The sequence below is a fragment of the Hemitrygon akajei genome, chromosome 3 (assembly GCF_048418815.1).
Source record: "Hemitrygon akajei chromosome 3, sHemAka1.3, whole genome shotgun sequence".
Lineage (NCBI taxonomy): Eukaryota > Metazoa > Chordata > Chondrichthyes > Myliobatiformes > Dasyatidae > Hemitrygon > Hemitrygon akajei.
In genome coordinates, this window is record NC_133126.1 from 177307536 (window position 1) to 177328407 (window position 20872).

Sequence of the window (20872 nt, forward strand, 5' to 3'; positions counted from 1 at the left end):
ATTTTTACAGAATGAAAAATGGCGCTTGACAAATCTGTGGACATGGCCAGAAATATAAAACGTTATTTGAGAGGATTATTTAAGAGGGGAAGGGGAGAGAAAACTAGGAACTATAGTTTGGTGGTGGCATCCATCAGTCTCGAGACACCATGGATCTGCGCCTGGAGTTTCCAGGGCGCAGGCCTGGGCAGGTTTGTATGGGAGACCGGCAGTTGCCCAAGCTGCAGGCCTTCCCCTCTCCACGCCACCGATGTTGTCCAAGGGAAGAGCACTAGGACCCATGCAGCTTGGCACCGGTGACGTCGCAGAGCAATGTGTTGTTAAGTGCCTTGCTCAAGGACACAAACACAGCTGAGGCTCGAACCAGTGACCTTCAGGTTACTAGTCTGATGCCTTGCCCACTAGGCCATGCGCCAACACAACTATAGTTTATAAACATGAGGAAGTTTCCAGATGTTGGAAATCTAGAGCAATACACACAAAATACTGGAAGAACTCAGGTCAGGCAGCATGAATCAGGAAATGAATAAACAGTCAACATTTCGGGCCGAGGCACTCCATCGGGACTGGAAAGGAAGGGGGATGAAGCTCGAACAAGAAAATGGGGGGTGGGGGAGTGGCGAAGGTAAAGGAGTACAAGCTACAAGGCGCTTTGGGCTGAGATCCTTCTTCACGACTGACAAAGAAGGAAGAAGATGCCAGAATAAAGCAGGTGGAGGGGGAGGGGAAGGAGACTAGCTGGAAGGTGATAGGTAAGGCCATAGTAAAATATATTATCAAAGGTGTTAAAACAGGCACATAGAAAATAATGATAGCTTTAAACAAAATAAAAATAGATTTATCACAATTGACAAATCTGGTGGAGTTTTATTTGAGGTTATCATTAACAGAATAGAAAAGGGCCAACCCTCCATAAAAATGCCACCTGAGAAACTAATCAATATAATATCTGGGTAATAATCTTAAATGGATTGAGGATTGATTAATTGAAGGGAAAGAAAGTGGGAAAATGTTTTTATTTGGACTGGAGTAATGGGATTCAGCAATGATCAACGGTGGGGCCATTTGTTCACAAAATATATCAATGACTAAAATCAGGTGGGACTACAGCTAGAGACAGACAGACAGACAGACATACAGACATACTTTATTGATCCCGAGGGAAATTGGGTTTCGTTACAGCCGCACCAACCAAGAATAGTGAAGAAATATAGCAATATAAAACCATAAATAATTAAATAATAATAAGTTAATCATGCCAAGTGGAAATAAGTCCAAGACCAGCCTATTGGCTCAGGGTGTCTGACACTCCGAGGGAGGAGTTGTAAAGTTTGACGGCCACAGGTAGGTAGAGGTCATGGGTTAAGGGTAAAAGGTGAAATGTGTAAGGAGAACATGAGGGGAAACTTCATCACTCTGAGGGTGGTGAGAGCGTGGAACGAGGTGCCAGCACAAATGGTGGATGCAAGCTCAATTTCTGCATTTGGATAGGTACATGGATGGTAGGGGTATGGAGGGTGGAGGTCCATGGGAGATTAAATAGCTTGGAATGCACTAGATGGGCTGAAGGGCCTGTTTCTGTGCTGTAATTTTCTATTATTTTAAGCAGTGTCAAATTTATATTTGCTGATGATATACAGCTAGATACCTGTGTGGCCAATGAGGTGGAATAGGAGGGGAACAGCATGTTATATAGATTGCTTAAGTGAATGACCAGGTAAATGACAGACGTAATTTAATCTGGAAAAGAGTTATGCATCAATTTGATATACAAAATAGAAAGGTAACGTGTATTTTTAAAATGGTGTGGGATTGAAAGCTTTTGATGTTCAAAGCATTCTTGCACAAGACTTATTGAAAATTGTCCTTTAGAGCAAGAAGAAGTGGAATGCTGGAGCCAAATTGCTCCTTTTATGCAGCCTGGTGAGAATGCAGTAGAATATTACAGATAAATCTCGTCTCCCTACCAAAGGGAGTGAAGATTCTTCCGATGGCTGATTTGCCCTGGGAGTGATGAAGCTCTCTGGGTTTTACTCTTCAGTGCAGAAGAATGAGAGGTGATACCGCCGAAGCAGACAAATTTCCTTTGTGGCTAAACTGGGTTGATACAAAATTGATGTTTCTCTAGACTGCTGAATCAACAACCAAAGTGTGGCAGTCCAAAAATAAATGTCAGCCATTCAGAATAGGGACGAGAAAAGAAAGTTCTTCACTCAGAGAGTAGTGCATCTTCGGAATTCTCTGGTTAAGAGTTCTGTGGAAGCTTATGTATGTGATGCACCATCAATAACTCTCTGAGATATCAGCTTTTATTGACTGGAAGAAAGAACAAGCAGCAATTGACCACCGTGCTACATCCTGGAGACTGAGGGCCGGGCTCAGGCCCCAATCGCCTTTATACCAGGGTCTGTGGGAGGAGCCACGGTCAGTGGGAGGAGCCACAGGAACAGTCAGCAGGGGGGCATCCAGACAGGTATATGTAGTTCACCACAGTATGGGTACATTCAAGTTTCGAGATTGATTTTAAGGGAATCAAGGGATATGGGATTAGTGCATGAAAATGGAACTGAGTGAAATGCAGCCATGATCTTATGAAAAATAATACAAAGTCATATAGTCACAAGACACAGGCCACTTGGCCACTTCGTCAATGCCAACTAGAGAGCACCCATCCATATTAATCTGTCTTCCATCCAGGAAGAATATCTATGCCTGATGCAATGCACACAAAACAGTGGAGGAATTCAGCAGAGCAGGCAGCAGCAATGGAAAAGAGTAAACAGTTGATGTTTTGGGCTGAAACTCTTCATCGGGAATCCTGTTCACTCTTTTCCTTAGACGCTGCCTGGCCTGCTGAGTTTCTCCAGCATTTTGTACGTGTTGCTTTGGATTTCCAGCATCTGATTCTATCTCTTAATTTAAGTATAAGATTAAGGTACAGTTTTGATTACAAATTTGTTAGAAGAGAGGATCAAATGAGAAGGAAAATGTATTCAGGCAATTCAAGAAAAAAAAGCATTTTCTCCCCCTAAGATGCAACCATGCACAGGATCATGCATACATTAGTATAATTCATCTGATCCAAGATTAAGCTTCTGTACTTTATATCACATTTGTCTTCCTCTTTCCCTTAAGTTCAAATATCACATCAATACTTTTAAACACTTCACTCATATCATATTCCATTAACGTTTCGTTTTTGAGAGTAAAAAGCTCAGTTCCCTGTACAGGGCATTATCGAAACTAGAGGCATTGAAACTATGAGCACAATAAATTCTGTAGATGCTGGAAATCCAAACCAACACACACACACACACACACACACACACAATGCTGGAGGAACTCAGCAGGTCAGGTGAATGAGCAAGTGCAGCAGGCAGTGAAGAAGGCTAATGGAATGTAGGCCTTTATTACAAAGGGAATTGAGTACAAGAGCAAGGAAATCCTCTTGCATTTGTACAGGGCCCTGGTGAGACCACACCTGGAGTATTGTGTACAGTTTTGGTCTCCAGGGTTAAGGAAGGACATCCTGGCTGTAGAGGAAGTGCAGCGTAGATTCACAAGGTTAATTCCTGGGATGTCCGGACTGTCTTACGCAGAGAGGTTAGAGAGACTGGGCTTGTATACGCTGGAATTAAGGAGATTGAGAGGGGATCTGATAGCAACATATAAGATTATTAAGGGATTGGACAAGATAGAGGCAGGAAATATGTTCCAGATGCTGGGAGAGTCCAGTACCAGAGGGCATGGTTTAAGAATAAGGGGTAGGTCATTTAGGACAGAGTTAAGGAAAAACTTCTTCTCCCAGAGAGTTGTGGGGGTGTGGAATGCACTGCCTCAGAAGGCAGTGGAGGCCAATTCTCTGGATGCTTTCAAGAAGGAGCTAGATAGGTATCTTATGGATAAGGGAATCAAGGGTTATGGGGACAAGGCAGGAACCAGGTATTGATAGTAGATGATCAGCCATGATCTCAGAATGGCGGTGCAGGCTCGAAGGGCCGAATGGTCTACTTCTGCACCTATTGTCTATTGTCTATTGTCATGCAGCATCTATTGAAATGAATAAACAGTCAACATTTTGGACTGAGACCTTTCTTCAGGACTGGAAAGGAAGTGGGGAATGAAAAGGTGGTGGTGGGGGCAAGGGGAAAGGGGATACCTGGAAGGTGAAAGGTGAAGCCAGGTGAGTAGTAGTTTATATCCAATTTAGGTTACTATCATTGACATATGTCATGAAATTTGTTATTTTGCAGCAGTAGTACAGTGTACAACATAAATTACTGTAGGTAACAATGAGGAATGCATTTAAATAAATAAATAAATATTGCTAAAACAGAGAGCTGAATAGTGAGGTAGTCTTTATAGGTTCACAACGATTCACTGATCTGATAGCAGAGAAGAAACTGTCCTTAGACTGTTCAGTGTGCATCCACGGGCCTCTGTGCCTCCTCCCTGATGGTAGTAATGAAAAGAGAGCACCTTTAGACTCTGGGGGTCCTTTGGGAACAGTGCACCTGAGCTGTAGGGAAAGGGTGAATAAATTAGGACTTTATTCCCTGGAGCACAGGACAATGAGGATGAAATTGAGAGGTACACAAAATTATGAGTAGTACACGGCACAGTATACGGAATTAAAATAGATGATCTTGTAGCACAGTTAGAGATTGGCAGGTATAACACAGTGTCCATCACTGAGTCATGACTGAAAGATCATAGCTGGGTGCTCAGTATCCAAGGGTGCACCTTGCATCAAAAGGACAGGCAGTACGAAATGGGAGTGGGGGTGGTTCTGTTGGTAAAATTGAAATCCAATCTTTAGAAAGAGGAGACTTGGGGTCAGAAGATGTAGAGTCCTTGTGGGTAGAGTTAAGAAACTGCAAGGTTAAAAAAAAACCCGAATGGAAGTTATAACAGACCTATGAATAGTAGCCAGGATGAGGATACAAATTACAATGGGAGATAGAAAAGGCATGTAAAAAGGTCAATGTTACAATAGTCATGGGGGGATTTCAATTTACAGGTAGCTTTGGCAAATCAGGTTGGTGCTGGATCCCAAGAGAGGGAATTTGTAGAATGCTTAGAAGGTGGCTTTCTAAAGCAGCTTCTGGTGGAGCCCTCTCGGGGATCAGCTATTCTGGATTGGGTATCGTGTAATGAACGGATATAATCAGGGAGCTGAAGGTAAATGAACACTTAGGAGCCAGTGATCATAGTATGATAGAATTCACCCTTCAGTTTCAGAGGGAGAAGTTAAAGTTAGATGTATCAGTATTACTGTGGAGTAAAGGAAATTACAGAGTCGTGAGAGAGAGGACTATGGAAGCAATTCGGAAGGCATAGAAAAGAAACATCCCAAAGATGAAGAAGTATTCTGAAGAGGGGATGAGGCATCAGTGACTGACAAAGGAAGTCAATGACAGCATAAAAGCAAAAGTGAGGGCATACAGTATAACAAAAGTTACTGCAAAGTTAGTGGATTGGGAAGTTTTTAAAAAACAACAGAAGGCAAATAAAAAAAACATAAGGAAAGAAAAGATTAAATATGAAGGTAAGCTAGCCAATAATATAAAAATAGATGTCAACAGATTTTTTTAGTTATATAAAGAGTATAAAGAAGAAAGGGTAGATATTGGACCACTGGAAAATGTTGCTGGAGAGGTAAGTAATGGAGGACAAAGAAGTAGCAGACAAACCGAGTAAGTATTTTGTGTCAGTCTTCACTGTAGAAGACTCCAGCGGTAAGTTGGAAATTTGAGTCAAAGGGCAAAAGTGTGTGGGAAGCCGAATGATCTGAAGGTAGATAAGTCACCTGGACCAGATAGGCTACATAGGTTCTGTATGTGGTAGTTGAAAAGATTGTGGAGGCATTAGTAATGATCTTTCAAGAATCACTCGATTCTGGAATAGTTCCAGAGAACTAGAAAATTGCAAATGGTACTCCACTCCTACAGAAGGAAGGGAGGCAGAAGAAATTACAGGCCAGTTAGCCTGACTTCAGCGGAGTCCCTTATTAAGAATGAGGTTTTAGGGTACTTGGAGGCACATGATAAAGTAGGCCAAAGTCTGCATGGTTTTCTTAAGGGGAAGTCTTGCCTGACACATGTTGGAATTCCTTGAGGAAATAACACACAGGACCGACAAAGGATTGCCAGTAGTTGTTCTTACTTGGATTTTCAGAAGGCAGTTAAAAGGTGCCACACATGAGGCTGCTGAAAAATGATAAGAGCACACAGTGTTACAGAAAGGATACTACCTTGGCTAGAAGCTTGGCTGACTGGCAGGAGGCAAAGAGTGGGAATAGAGGGGGCTTTTTCACATTGGCTGCTGGTGACTAGTGGTGTTTCACAAGGTTCAGTATCAATGATTTGGATGACAGATTTTAATGGCTTTGTGACTAAGTTTGTAGGTGATACAAAGATAGATGGAATGACAGGTGGTGTTGAGGAAACAGGGAGTCAGTAGAAATACTTAGACAGATTGGAGAATGGGAGAAGAAGTGGCAGATGGAATATAGTGTAGGGATGTGTATGGTCATTCATTTTAGTAGAAGTAATAAAGGACTATTTTCTAAATGACTTGGTAGTCATCATGCAGTATTTCCTAAGGGTTAAATTGCAGGTTGAGAAGGTGGTAAGGAAGGCAAATGCAATGTTAGCATTCATTTCAAGTGGACTAGAATAGACAAGCAAGAATGTAATGTATTAGTCAGGCTGCACTTGGCATATTGTGAGTGGTTTTGGGTCCCTTATCTACAAAAAGATGTGTTGGCATTGGAGAGGCATGAGAGGAGCTTCACGAAAATTGTATTCCAGAATGAAAGTGCTTGACATATGAGGAATGTTTGATAGCTCTGGGTCTGTACCCACTGGAGTTATGAAGAATGAGGGGGAATCTCATTGAAAACCTATTGAATATTGAAAGGCCTAGATGAAGTGGATGTGGAGAAGATGCTTCTGACAGTGGGGGAGCCTAGGACTAGAGGGCACAGCCTTAAAACAGAGGGAAGTCCATTTAGAATGGAGATGGGGGTAAGTTTCTTTAGCCAGAGAGTGGTGAATCTGTGAAAATGAATGCCGCAGACAGCTGTGGAGGTCAAGTCACTGGGTATATTTAAAGAGGAGATTGATAAGTTCTTGATTAGGTAAGGTGTTAAAGTTTACAGGGAGGTCAAGAGGAATAATAAATCAGCCATGACAGAGTGGCGAAGCAGACTCAATGGGCTGGATGACCTAATTTTGCACGTTTGCATAGATAGGGTAAATGCAAGCAGGCTTTTTGTCCTGAGTTGGGTGAGACCAGACCTACAGCTAGAGGTCAGGGGTTAAGGGTGAAAGACGGAATGTTGAAGGGGAACATGAGGGCAAACTTCTTCACTCAAAGGGTAGTGAGAGTGTAGAAAAAGCCGCCAGTGGAAGTGGTGGACGCAGGTTCAATTTCAGCATTTAAGAGAAGTTTGGATAGGTGTGTGGTTAGAAGAGTTATGGAGGGCTATGGTCTGGTCACAGGATGAAGGGACTAGGCAGAATAATAGTAGATGGGCTGAACAGCCTGTTTCTATGCTGTAGTGTCCTATGACTCCAATGATGGATTTTAGCAATCAAGCTGCTCCCTCCTAGGTTTTATGCAGGGCATCAAAATTGAAAACCCTCAAAACAGATTTTATTCTACTTGCAGACAAACAGAAGTTGTTGTTCTGCATCAGTTGGCATTATTATACAGAACATCATACCACGTCAGCCCTGCACCCAGACAGCTCAATGTCTCGAAGGTACAATCTGATCACACAGCAGTGTTCAGTGGGCAACCCATTGTGCAACCCATGCACCCATGTTCACAATGGCAACATTCACGTTTGTACTGTCCAAATGCTTCTTTACATTTCCACCCAGACAGAACCCTAATGAAGATGTCATCAGCACCAGTGCTATCACACATCAACTTTATTCAGCAGTTCAGATCAAACATCTGTCTGAACAAGTCCCAGAGGTTTGTGGTATTTAGTGAATCTTATCATGGCTGCTAACTGACTTAGCTCAGTACTAGGGTAATTAACCCTTCACTGTCCAAGTGTCCATTTAAAGGTTCAAAGGTTCATTTTATTGTCAAAGTATGCGTGTATAATTCGGGTATTTGTCTATTCCAGATAGCCATTAAATACAGAAAGATCATGGAGTTGATGGGGGAAAAAAGACATCAACTACCCCCTCCCAGCATGAAAATGAAAAGAAACAAAACTTGCAGACCCCAAAACTACCCCCACCGCAGCAAAAAAAGTTACAATAATAATCTTCAACCCCGACACATAACATCCCTGACTCCCTCACTCACAGAAAAAACAGCGACTGTAGCACTAAATCCCCAACCCCCCCGACACAAAAAAATGAACTGATCACCCACCCACCAATCATCCACAAGAAAAAAAACACCGAAAAGCTGAAGGAAACCAATATGTAAAGTGCAGTCCACTTATCACATAAACCTCAAGAGTATGGGAAACATCTTTTCGTTTGCATACAAGGAGAGCAGCTGCACGAACTCAGTCCTTCCATAAAGAGTGACCGCCGACCCAGACCCCAAACATGGCTGACCCGGGCCCTGAACACCGCTGACCCGGGCCCCGAACACGGCTGACCCGGGCCCTGAACACCGCCGACCCGGGCCCCGAACACCGCCGACCCGGGCCCCGAACACGGCCGACCCGGGCCCTGAACACCGCTGACCCGGGCCCCGAACACCGCTGACCCGGGCCCCGAACACCGTTGACCCGGGCCCCGAACACCGCTGACCCGGGCCCCGAACACGGCCGACCCGGGCCCTGAACACCGCCGACCCGGGCCCTGAACACCGCCGACCCGGGCCCCGAACACCGCCGACCCGGGCCCCGAACACCGCCGACCCGGGCCCTGAACACGGCTGACCCGGGCCCCAAACACGGCTGACCCGGGCCCCGAACACGGCTGACCCGGGCCCTGAACACCGCCGACCCGGGCCCCGAACGCCGCTGATCAGCTGCTTCTCATTTGAATCTCATTCCGTAGGGCAAAGTGATTTTCTCTTTGTTATGTCACTTCAGAAGACACCAAAGAAGCTGTGTGTATACTGGAATGTGCTCATGGATGACTATCAACACACTGAGAATTAATATTTCATGTGCAGTAAGAACCACCAGCTCGAGCAGTAGTTCATGTACATTCCAAGCTTCCTCGTTGGCTCATCTGGCCCACACTTGCACCAGCTCACCAGTGAGTTCAGATGTTACAAGGCCTGGATCAGATCAAATACGAATGATGGATGGTGGGTCGGGTGGGCCTAAAGGACTGACTGCTCCTACTTTCTTAGGTTCTTAAGAAGTGCTGCTAGACAGTGGTTCTCAATGGATCTACTGGCTGGCCATCAGTCCAGCAAGCATCTTCCTGTGTTACTTTGCCAAACAATGAGGTACACTTTAGTTTCTTTTTGCCAGCCACAGCAAACTTGCATTGACTGTTTAACTTTTTGAATGTTATTCTTTATACATTTTGGATCTGATTAACCACCAGCAGCTACGATGCTGGAGGAACTTAGAAGCTGAAGACAGTCAAAGCTTCAGGCCAAGAACCTTTATCAGGATGGGAAAGGAAGGGGCAGAATCCAGGACTAGAAGGTTGGGGGGGGGGGGGAAGGAGAGCTGGCAAGCGATAGGTGTTCCACCATTCTCTCCTTCTTCTTCAACCTTTTAACCCTTCTGCCTATCAACACCCAGTCTCTCACATCATCCCCTCCCTCACCCACCTACCGACCTTCACACCTTCACCTGGCCTCACCTATCAACCACCTCCCCTTACCCCACTTTCTTATTCTGCCTTCTGCTCCCTTCCTTTGCAGCTCTGACGAAGCAAGATTTCATGCTGAAACGTCCCAGCCGTTTATTTCTCTCCATCGATGCTGCCTGACCGGCTTAGTTTCTCCAACGTTTTGTGTGTGTTGCTGCATCGGTAGAATCTCGACTGTCGGAGCAGCTTACCATTTATTAAAACATACTTATGTACCCCTAGGGTTCATAATTTCTGTCCACTCTCACTTTAAAATGTCGGGAGAACGAGACTGGGTTTTGGACACTGTTTGAGCTGTTACAGAGAGAGAGAGGTGAAGACTGCTCAGAGATGGTGTTATGGTTTCTCTGCAAGCATGTTTACACCTCTATAAGGACGCTGTCAGCTTCTGTATTCTTACACAGAGAGAGAGGGGGCGAAGACTGCCTTGAGATGGTGTTTAAATGAACTCTAAAGCTTATTTTGAATATACAAGGACACTGCCTGCTTGTGAGGAGAGAGAGAGAGGGAGAGGGGGAGGGGGGGAGGGGGAGAGGGGGAGGGGGAGAGGGGGAGAGGGGGAGAGGGGGAGAGGGGGAGAGGGGGAGAGGGGGAGAGGGGGAGAGGGGGAGAGGGGGAGAGGGGGAGAGGGGGAGAGGGGGAGAGGGGGAGAGGGAGAGGGAGAGGGAGAGGGAGAGGGAGAGAGAGAGAGGGAGAGGGAGAGGGAGGGAGGGGGAGGGAGGGGGAGGGAGGGGGAGGGAGGGGGAGGGAGGGGGGAGGGAGGGGGAGGGAGGGGGAGGGAGGGGGAGGGGGGGAGAGAGAGAGAGAGAGAGAGAGAGAGAGAGAGAGAGAGAGAGAGAGAGAGAGAGAGAGAGAGAGAGAGAGAGAGAAGCTCATGGGTCGCCAAGGTAACCAAGGGCAGCTTTATGTGATGGACAGCTGGTGTTCAGCATGGTGATATAAATAGAAGGCCCGCTGATAGACCTACTGGAAAGCAGCCAGTGAGTGAGTGGGCCAGTGAAGGGGTGGAGATTTGAGGCTTTGACTCAAGAGGCTTCAATGAGAAGAGGCGGAGGACGAGCTTCACTCCAAGTGAGGTAAGGCCGGTTAAGTTCCTTTCAAAGGAGAAAGCTGCAAAAGTTGAGGCAAGTATTGGGTAGGTCTTGGCAGCTGAGATCGGCCCCGTGGTTTGTTCATCCTGCAGCATGTGGGAAATCAGGGATACTTCCAGTGTCCCTGACGACTATGGGTGCAGGAAGTGTGTCCAACTGCAGCTTCTGGCAGACCACATTGAGCGTCTGGAGCTGCGATTGGATTCATACTGGAGCATCCGCGATGCTGAGAAAGTCGTGAATAGCACGTTCAGTGAGTTGGCCACACCGCAGGTAAAGGCTACACAGACAGAAAGGGAAGGGGTGGCCACTAGACAGCGTAGCAGTAGACAGGTAGTGCAGGAATCCCCTGGGGTCATCTCCCTCCTAAACAGATATACTGTTTTGGATACTGTTGGGGGAGATGTCTCATCAGGGGAAGGCAGCAGCAGCCGAGTTCATTGCACCATGGGTGGCTCTGTGGCACAGGAGGGAAGGAAAAGGAGTGGGAGAGCTATAGTGATAGGGGATTCAATTGTAAGGGGAATAGATAGGTGTTTCTGCGGCCGCAAACGAGACTCCAGGATGGTATGTTGCCTCCCTGGTGCAAGGGTCAAGGATGTCTCTGAGCGGCTGCAGGACATTCTGGAATGGGAGGGTGAACAGCCAGTGGTCGTGGTGCACATAGGTACCAATGATATAGGTAAAAAACGGGATGAGGTCCTTCAAGGTGAATTTAGGGAGTTAGGAGATAAACGAAAAAGTAGGACCACAAAGGTAATCATCTCTGGATTACTACCAGTGCCACGTGCTTGTCAGAGTAGAAATTGGAGGATATTTCAGATGAATACGTGGCTTGAAAAATGGTGCAAGGGGGAGGGATTCAAATTTCTGGGGCATTGGAACCAGTTCTGGGGGAGGTGGGACCGGTATAAACAGGACGGTCTGCACCTGGGCTGGACTGGAACCAATGTCCTAGGGAGAGCGTTTGCTACTGCAGTTCAGGAGGCTTTAAACTAATGTGGCAGGGGGATGGGAACAAGTGCAGAGAGACAGAGGGGTGTAAAATGAGGGTAGAAGCAAAAAGTAGTAAGGTGAAAAGTAAAAGTGGCAGGCAGGCAAATCCAGGGCAAAAAGCAAAAAGAGCCACTTTTCAACATAATTGTATAAGGGCTAAGAGTGTTGTAAAAACAAGCCTGAAGGCTTTGTGTGTCAATGTGAGGAGCATTCGTAACAAGGTGGATGAATTGAATGTGCAGATAGTTATTAATGAATATGATATAGTTGGGATCACAGAGACATGGCTCCAGGGTGACCAAGGATGGGAGCTCAACATCCAGGGATATTCAATATTCAGGAGGGATAGACAGGAAAGAAAAGGAGGTGGGGTAGCATTGCTGGTTAGAGAGGAGATTAACGCAATAGAAAGGAAGGACATTAGCCTGGAGGATGTGGAATCGATATGGGTAGAGCTGCATAACACCAAGGGGCAGAAAACGCTGGTGGGAGTTGTGTACAGGCCACCTAACAGTAGTAGTGAGGTTGGGGATGGCATTAAACAGGAAATTAGAAATGTGTGCAATAAAGGAACAGTAGTTATAATGGGTGACTTCAATCTACATATAGATTGGGTGAACTAAATTGGTAAGGGTGCTGAGGAAGAGGATTTCTTGGAATGTATGTGGGATGGTTTTCTGAACCAACATGTCGAGGAACCAACTAGAGAGCAGGCCATTCTAGATTGGGTATTGAGCAATGAGGAAGGGTTAGCAATCTTGTCGTGCGAGGCCCCTTGGGTAAGACTGACCATAATATGGTGGAATTCTTCATTAAGATGGAGAGTGACATAGTTAATTCAGAAACAAAGGTTCTGAACTTAAAGAAGGGTAACTTTGAAGGTATGAGACGTGAATTAGCTAAGATAGACTGGCAAATGATACTTGAAGGGTTGACGGTGGATATACAATGGCAAGCATTTAAAGATCACATGGATGAACTACAACAATTGTTCATCCCAGTTTGGCAAAAGAATAAACCAGGGAAGGTAGTGCACCCGTGGCTGACAAGGGAAATTAGGGATAGTATCAAGTCCAAAGAAGAAACATATAAATTAGCAAAAAAAAAAGCGGCACACCTGAGGACTGGGAGAAATTCAGAGACCAGCAGAGGAGGACAAAGGGCTTAATTAGGAAAGGGAAAAAAGATTATGAGAGAAAGCTGGCAGGGAACATAAAAACTGACTGTAAAAGCTTTTATAGATACGTGAAAAGAAAAAGATTGGTCAAGACAAATGTAGGTCCTTTACAGTCAGAAACAGGTGAATTGATCATAGGGAACAAAGACATGGTAGACCAATTGAATAACTACTTTGGTTCTGTCTTCACTAAGGAGGACATAAATAATCTTCCAGAAATAGTAAGGGACCGAGGGTCTAGTGAAATGGAGGAACTGAGGGAAATACATGTTAGTAGGGAAGTGGTGTTAGGTAAATTGAAGGGATTAAAGGCTGATAAATCCCCAGGGCCAGATGGTCTGCATCCCAGAGTGCTTAAGGAAGTAGCCCAAGAAATAGTGGATGCTTTAGTGATAATTTTTCAAAACTCCTTAGATTCTGGATTAGTTCCTGAGGATTGGAGGGTGGCTAATGTAACCCACTTTTTAAGAAAGGAGGGAGAGAGAAACTGGGGAATTATAGACCGGTTAGTCTGACATTGGTGGTGGGGAAAATGCTAGAGTCGGTTATCAAAGATGTGATAACAGCACATTTGGAAAAAGGTGAAATCATCGGACAAAGTCAGCATGGATTTGTGAAAGGAAAATCATGTCTGACGAATCTTATAGAATATTTGAAGATGTAACTAGTAGAGTGGATGGGGAGAGCCAGTGGATGTGGTATATTTAGAGTTTCAAAAGGCTTTTGATAAGGTCCCACACAGGAGATTAGTGTGCAAACATAAAGTACACGGTATTGGGGGTATGGTATTGATTTGGATAGAGAATTGGTTGGCAGACAGGAAGCAAAGTGTGGGAATAAATGGGACCTTTTCAGAATGGCAGGTAGTGACTAGTGGGGTACCGCAAGGCTCAGTGCTGGGACCCCAGTTGTTTACAATATATATTAATGATTTAGACGAGGGAATTAAATGCAGCATCTCGAAGTTTGCGGATGACACGAAGCTGGGTGGCGGTGTTAGCTGTGAGGAGGATAAGAGGATGCTAAGAGGATGCAGGGTAATTGGATAGGTTAGGTGAGTGGGCAAATTCATGGCAGATGCAATTTAATGTTTATAAATGTGAGGTTATCCACTTTGGTTGCAAGAACGGGAAAACAGATTATTATCTGAACAGTGGCCGATTAGGAAAAGGGGAGATGCAACGAGACCTGGGTGTCATTGTACACCAGTCATTGAAGGTGGGCATGCAGGTACAGCAGGCGGTGAAAAAGGCAAATGGTATGTTGGCATTCATAGCAAAAGGATTTGAGTACAGGAGCAGGGAGGTTCTACTGCAGTTGTACAAGGCCTTGGTGAGACCACACCTAGAATATTGTGTGCAGTTTTGGTCCCCTAATCTGAGGAAAGACATTCTTGCCATAGAGGGAGTACAGAGAAGGTTCACCAGATTGATTCCTGGGATGGCAGGACTTTCATATGAAGAAAGACTGGATCGACTAGGCTTATACTCACTGGAACTTAGAAGATTGAGGGGGGATCTTATTGAAATGTATAAAATTCTAAAGGGATTGAACAGGCTAGATGCAGGAAGATTGTTTCCGATGTTGGGGAAGTCCAGAATGAGGGGTCACAGTTTAAGGATAAAGGGGAAGCCTTTTAGGACCGAGATGAGGAAAAACTTCTTCACACAGAGAGTGGTGAATCTGTGGAATTCTCTGCCACAGGAAACAGTTGAGGCCGGTTCATTGGTTATATTTAAGAGGAAGTTAGACATGGCCCTTGTGGCTAAAGGGATCGGGGGTATGGAGAGAAAGCAGGTACAGGTTTCTGAGTTGGATGATCAGCCATGATCATACTGAATGGCGGTGCAGGCTCAAAGGGCCGAATGGCCTACTCCTGCACCTATTTTCTATGTTTCTATGTTTCTACAGACACATGGTTTTGGACACTTGATGAGCTTTGTTGTGCCCACAGAAGGGTGGGTTTTTTGGAGGATCGATCAGGAAGATCGATCAGTGGCTCTCGCAGTGTAAAAAGGGTGCGACCGGTGGGGAGTTATTGATGCGTCCAACCCTTGCCTGGGTTAATAATTCCACCACAGAAGACGGTCTCCTTTTTATGGTCACATCTGGTGACTTTAAACGAAGAGAAGAGGGGAGAGGAAGGTTTGAAACAGAAGAAACCTAGTGACAAAGAGGTCACTGTTTGGACTCTCTCCTCTGTAGCCCGTAAGGGTGAGTTTGAGTTTCATTCGAATACAAAGGTGTGACTGTCACGTAGTTAATCCACAGGAGTGGGTTCTCTGGTGAGAGGGAAACCTTTGTGATTACCACTTGTGTGTGTTACCCTTATCTGGGTGTGGTAGTTCACTGAAAGGCACCCCTGTGGCAAATCACTGTTGGAGTTATTTCATATGTCGTGGAACTGGATAAGTGGCTGTCATAGTTGTGTGTTCGAGGTAACCTTGTGTAATCTACCTGTGTGTGATAATCCTGGTCTGGGTTGGCAGTTTTACCACTTGAAGATGGTCCCCTTTGTGATAAGCTACTGTTGGTGATAATCCATACGTGGATTCTGTTTGAATATCCTGTGGCCACCACTTTGGGATGTCCCATAGCTGAATTTGGGTGTGGTACCACTTGTGTTGAAAGGATATTCGTTGAAGATCACTGTCGGTGATACTTCGTGTGTGGAGTGGAACAACTTCGGAGACAAAACCTACTGCTATTGTTATTTTGGAATATCAACATAATTGCCTTCTCACAACATACGCCTTTGGATTACAAATCTCACTCTCTCTCTCGCCATCACTACTCGACTCAATACCACGAATTGAACTGAACTTCACTCATCATCGGAAGACTGTATCCATTTACCCCTAGGCTTGAAGAAGCTTGGTCTTACTATTTCCACACATATATACATATTATTTATATATATATAAAAATCATTGCTAACCTGTTTGATATATCTGCATTTATATTACTGTATTGCGTAGTTACTAATAAATAGCATTAGTATATAGCAATACCAAACCCCATGGTGTTTTCTATTTCTGCTGGTTCTTTAACCCGTCACGGGGTACGTGACACTTACTAGTTCTAAATAATAAGTGTGTTTTCAAAGATCCATCACTTTGACAAGCAGGCTAAACCAGGTGAGGGTAACTGGAAGGCCATATACCCGGGTCAAATAGGGACATCTCTGGCAGACTGGGCAGATGAGATCAAGAATGGGATCCAATGACCAGGAAGGTAGTCCTGCAACACTTCATGGAGAGAAAAGGACATGACAAAGCACAGAAAACACGTGGTCATCCACTGCAACCGAGGAAGATCCCAATTGTGACGCCAACTTGCACCACCGGAACTAGACTTCCACGGCCGAGAGCGTAGAGCTGCCCCAGTGCAATGGCGTTTCCACTTTAAAAACCCTCCCGCACAGGTTTCTTCGTGCAGTTCACCTTTGAATGCACAACATGAGTACTGCACAGATCTAACTGCTACTGTCAGATATGATGTACAACAAATCAATTGTTAATTCTAAATAGTTTTAGCTTTTATTTAATTACTTGAATCAAAAGGTGCTAAACACTGGTACTGAGCCCCAGAACCATGTACGTGCACAGGTGGTTAGTTGGGTCATGGAGGCAAGATCAAGTGCAATGCAGCCTATTGATTGTTACAGATTAGGTCGCCTGGTGACATCTTCGAGATTTTGATCAATACGGTTTGATGAACACGTTGTGTTCAAGAAAGGGGAAGGAGGATAGGAAAGGTTTAGAGGGATATGGGCCAAATGTGGGCAAAATTAGTAGATGGGAATTTTGGTCAGCATGGATTAGTTGGTCCAAAGGTCCTGTTTCTGGGCCGTGTAACTCTATGGACCTGGATCACTGCGCTGTTGGGAATCCACCACTGTGTTGAGCAACGTCACACACTCTGAATCACACTGCTGCCAGCCTGGTCTCAGGCAGCTCACCCCTTGATGTAAATCATAAACACGAGAGATTCTGCAGATACTGGAAATCCAAAGCAACACGCACAAAATGCAGGAGGAAATCAGCAGGTCAGGCAGTATCTATGGAAATTACCAGAGTTGACGTTTCGGGCTGAGAACCTTCTTCAGCACTGGAAAGGAAGGGGGAAGATGCCAAAATAGAAAAAGGTGGGGGGGAGGGAAAGGAGAATCGCTACAAGATGATAGATGGAGCCAGGTGGGTAGGAAAGGTAATGGGCTGGAAAAGAAGGAATCTGACAGGAGAGGGGGCCACAGGAGAAAGAGGAGGGGGGCACCAGGGGTGATAGGCAGGTGAGAAGAGGAAAGAGGCTAGAGTGGGGAAGAGAGGGAATTTATTTTTAGAGAAATTGATATTTATGCCAATATGTTGGATGCTACCAAGACGGAATGTTGTTCCTCCGTTCTGAGAGTGGCCTCATCGTGGCGTAAGAGAAGCCCATGGACCAACGTGTCAGAACAGGAATGGGAATTGGAATTAAAAAGTTCCACTTCTGGCAAATGGAGCAAAGGTGTTGGGTAAAGCAGTCCGACAATTTATGACAGGTCTCACCAATGTAGAAAAGGCTATATTAAGAGCACTGGACAAAATAGATGACTCCGGCCTATACACCAGCACTAATTTAGAACCAATGGACCCATCCAGAGATGGGCCTATCCAGAGCCAGTGGAATAATCCAGAAATGGGACGATCTAGAACCATGGATCACTGCAATCAACACAACTAGCTAACAGTGAAGTGACCCACCCTTGCTGGGCCCCAGCAGACCCGCAGGTGAAGTGTTGCCTCACCTGGATGGACTGTTTGGGCCCTGAATTGGGGTGAGGGAAGAGGTAAATGGGCAGGTGTAGGCATCCTGGAAACAGATGTGGCAAAGAAGAAGGAACTGAGAAAAGGGAATAGCATTTTTACAGGAGACAGGGTGGGAAGACTAAAGATCGCCATGGGAATTGGTAGGTTTATAAAAGACGTCAGTCAACAGTTTTCTTCCGAGATGGAGATAGAGGTCGAGAAAGGGGAGGGGTGTCAGAAACAGACCAAGTGAACTTACGGGCAGGGTGCAGGGTTGATGGAATTGACGAGCTCAGCATGGGTGCATGAAGCAGCACCAAAGCAGTCATCAATGTTGCAGAGGAAGAGTTGGGGAGCAGTACCGTGGAAAGCTTGGACCATGGACTGTGTCTTGTCTGTGTGTGTGGTGTGTGTTTGTGTCGGTGTATTGTGTGTGTTTGTGTGTTATGTTGTATTGTATGTGTTCAGGTCATCTGAAATACTGTTAAGCAATTCATAGGAAGCGATACACTCAGTGGCCATATTATTAGGTACAGGAGTGCCTTTTCTACACACCATCTGTTGTAAAGCATGGTTATTTGAGTTACAGTCAGCTTGAAGCAGTCTGGCCATTTCTTCTGATCTCTCTCATTAACAAGCCATTTTTGCCCATAGAACTTCCATTCATTCAATTTTATTTGTTTTTTTTACATTTTTCCGTGTACTCAAACCAAAGCATTTGGCACCAACAATAATTCCGCTGTGAAAATCATTTAGATCATATTTCTTCCCCATACTGATGTGTTCTGAAAAACAACAGAACCTCTTGACCATGTCCGCATGCTTTTATGCCATTGAGGTGCTGCTTCATAATTGGCTTATTAGAAATTTGCATTAACAAGCAGGTATAAGGTGTACTTAATAAAGTGGCTACTAATTTTATAAAGAGTAGTCATTCTAGTATTTAAAGATCTGCTCTCAGAGTTAAAATCTCTTTCAAGGGATGTGGGTTGTTGGACGTGTGGGTGGGGGGTGCGGTTGGTGTGATAGAGGGTAAAGGTTAGCATCAGAGCTGTTGACAGAATACAAGAGATCAATTTTCTGAAATTTACTTCCAAATGCAGATAAAACACAAACAGCAAAGGAAGCCAGTTATCGAGCAGTGTGTCCTGAACATAGATCCGATGTATATCGGTATTTACATTTATCAATATCATCTGAGTAAATTAATAATCGGCATCCAACATCAGGTGCCAAAACTATTATTTGGATTCTGTTATGCTTTGATTACATATTTGGCAGACTTTTTAGTGGAAGAATGCTCTGTACATACCAGGCTGGGTTATCAAACATTTTGTAATTTTGTTATAATTACATTTTCAAATGGCAACAAGCTTTTCAATTGATGCTACAAATCCGAGCATGTCAGCAAGCCTTGAGAACCATAACTTGCTGCTCTATCTTATTGGCTTGTGATACAAATCAGTTTGGTCTATACCTAATGACGCACAAACAACATGCATTTCTTCATTGTTTATGTCTGGGTGACCTCTGTGTACAATATACAGAGGCTCAAAAGGTAGCAGTGCCAGTAAACATCTTGGAAACTTCATCAGTTATGTACTTCCTGAATCAGGCAAAGACCTAGGAATATAGCCAAGGTCTACAGCATTTGTTATCTGCTGCTCGTGATGTTTTGGCCATTGTTACATGCCTGTAAGTCGAGAATCTCAGAATGTTATGACTGGCAATTTTCAGAAAGGTAGTCATGGAAGTTTTATTTAAAGTGTGCATTATCAACTGTGTTCTGTAAGCTTATTTCCACCTTGCTTTCTGTATATTGGAAACCTTATCAACGTTAAATACACAGTAGGACAGTAACTAGGTTACTGGACTGTCATGCAGCAGCTTGTACTGAAGTTGAAGCAAGAGTTCGAATCCCACCTTGGCAGTTGTGGATCTAAATAAGAGTAGTTAAGTAAATCGAGAATTAAAGTTAGCATTTACTTTAGCATAAAGTTAGCCTGCATTGCTCCTGGTTATTAACGATTGAGAGGATGTGGTGAAGACCTACAAGTACCTGGGGGTCTACCTGGATGACAGACTTGAATGGAGCACCTTTGCAGAAGCTGTGTACAAGAAGGGCCAGAGTCACCTCCACTTCCTGAGGAGACTGAGGTCCTTTGGAGTGTGCAGGCCTCTCCTTCACATGTTCTACCAGTCTGTTGTTGCCAGTACAATCTTCTAAGCAATGGTGTGCTGGGGCAATGGCATCAACATGGGTGATGCCAACAGACTCAATAAACTAGTTCTGTTCTAGGAGTTCTGAACTAGTTCTAGAACTAAGGCTAGTTCTGTTATAGGAGTCAAACTAGACACACTGTTCTAGACACAGGCTGTGGTAGAACAAGGGACCCTACAGAAAATCCAGGCAATTCTGGACAATGTTTCTCACCCTCTCATACCACCTTGGTTGAACAGAAGGGCACTTTTAGTAATAGACTAAGACAACTGCACTCCTCCAAAGTGTGCTATATGAGGTCATTCTTAACATCAGCCATTAGGCTCTATTATGAGTCAACCTATAGCCAGGGAAGTGATGACCCCCTCCTGTTAGACTGTTCGTGGTAACTTATTTTTATTCTTTCTATTTCTCTCCTAATATTTACACCTGTGCACTTGTAATGTTATATGACACTGTAATTTTGGGATCAATAAAATATCTATCTATCTGATGAGGGTATCAATAAAGCTTCTGGGTTACCATGCTTTTCAGGGGAGAAAATCTGCAACATGTTCTTCCACACCAACTAACATGATTAATGTAGGGACTTTCAATAAATGCTGGTCATATCTGTAATGTTCCATGAAGGTGTGAGTCACTGTGGGAGGATCAACTTGATATAATATAAAACAATTTGCCAAAAGGTCACTATTGTTGTGTATTTAATATTTCAGTGATATTTGAGTAAACTTGTGTATAATTTTTTTTGATTAAACATTCTTGTTCATTTGAACAATTCATTA

At 44.5% G+C, this 20872-nt stretch overlaps 1 protein-coding gene across 1 annotated transcript in view; it reads right to left on the minus strand.

Annotated features, from left to right (window-relative positions):
- Positions 1 to 20872, minus strand: part of LOC140724601 (uncharacterized) — a 284720-nt gene that overhangs the window by 247832 nt on the left and 16016 nt on the right. The window lies entirely within an intron of this gene.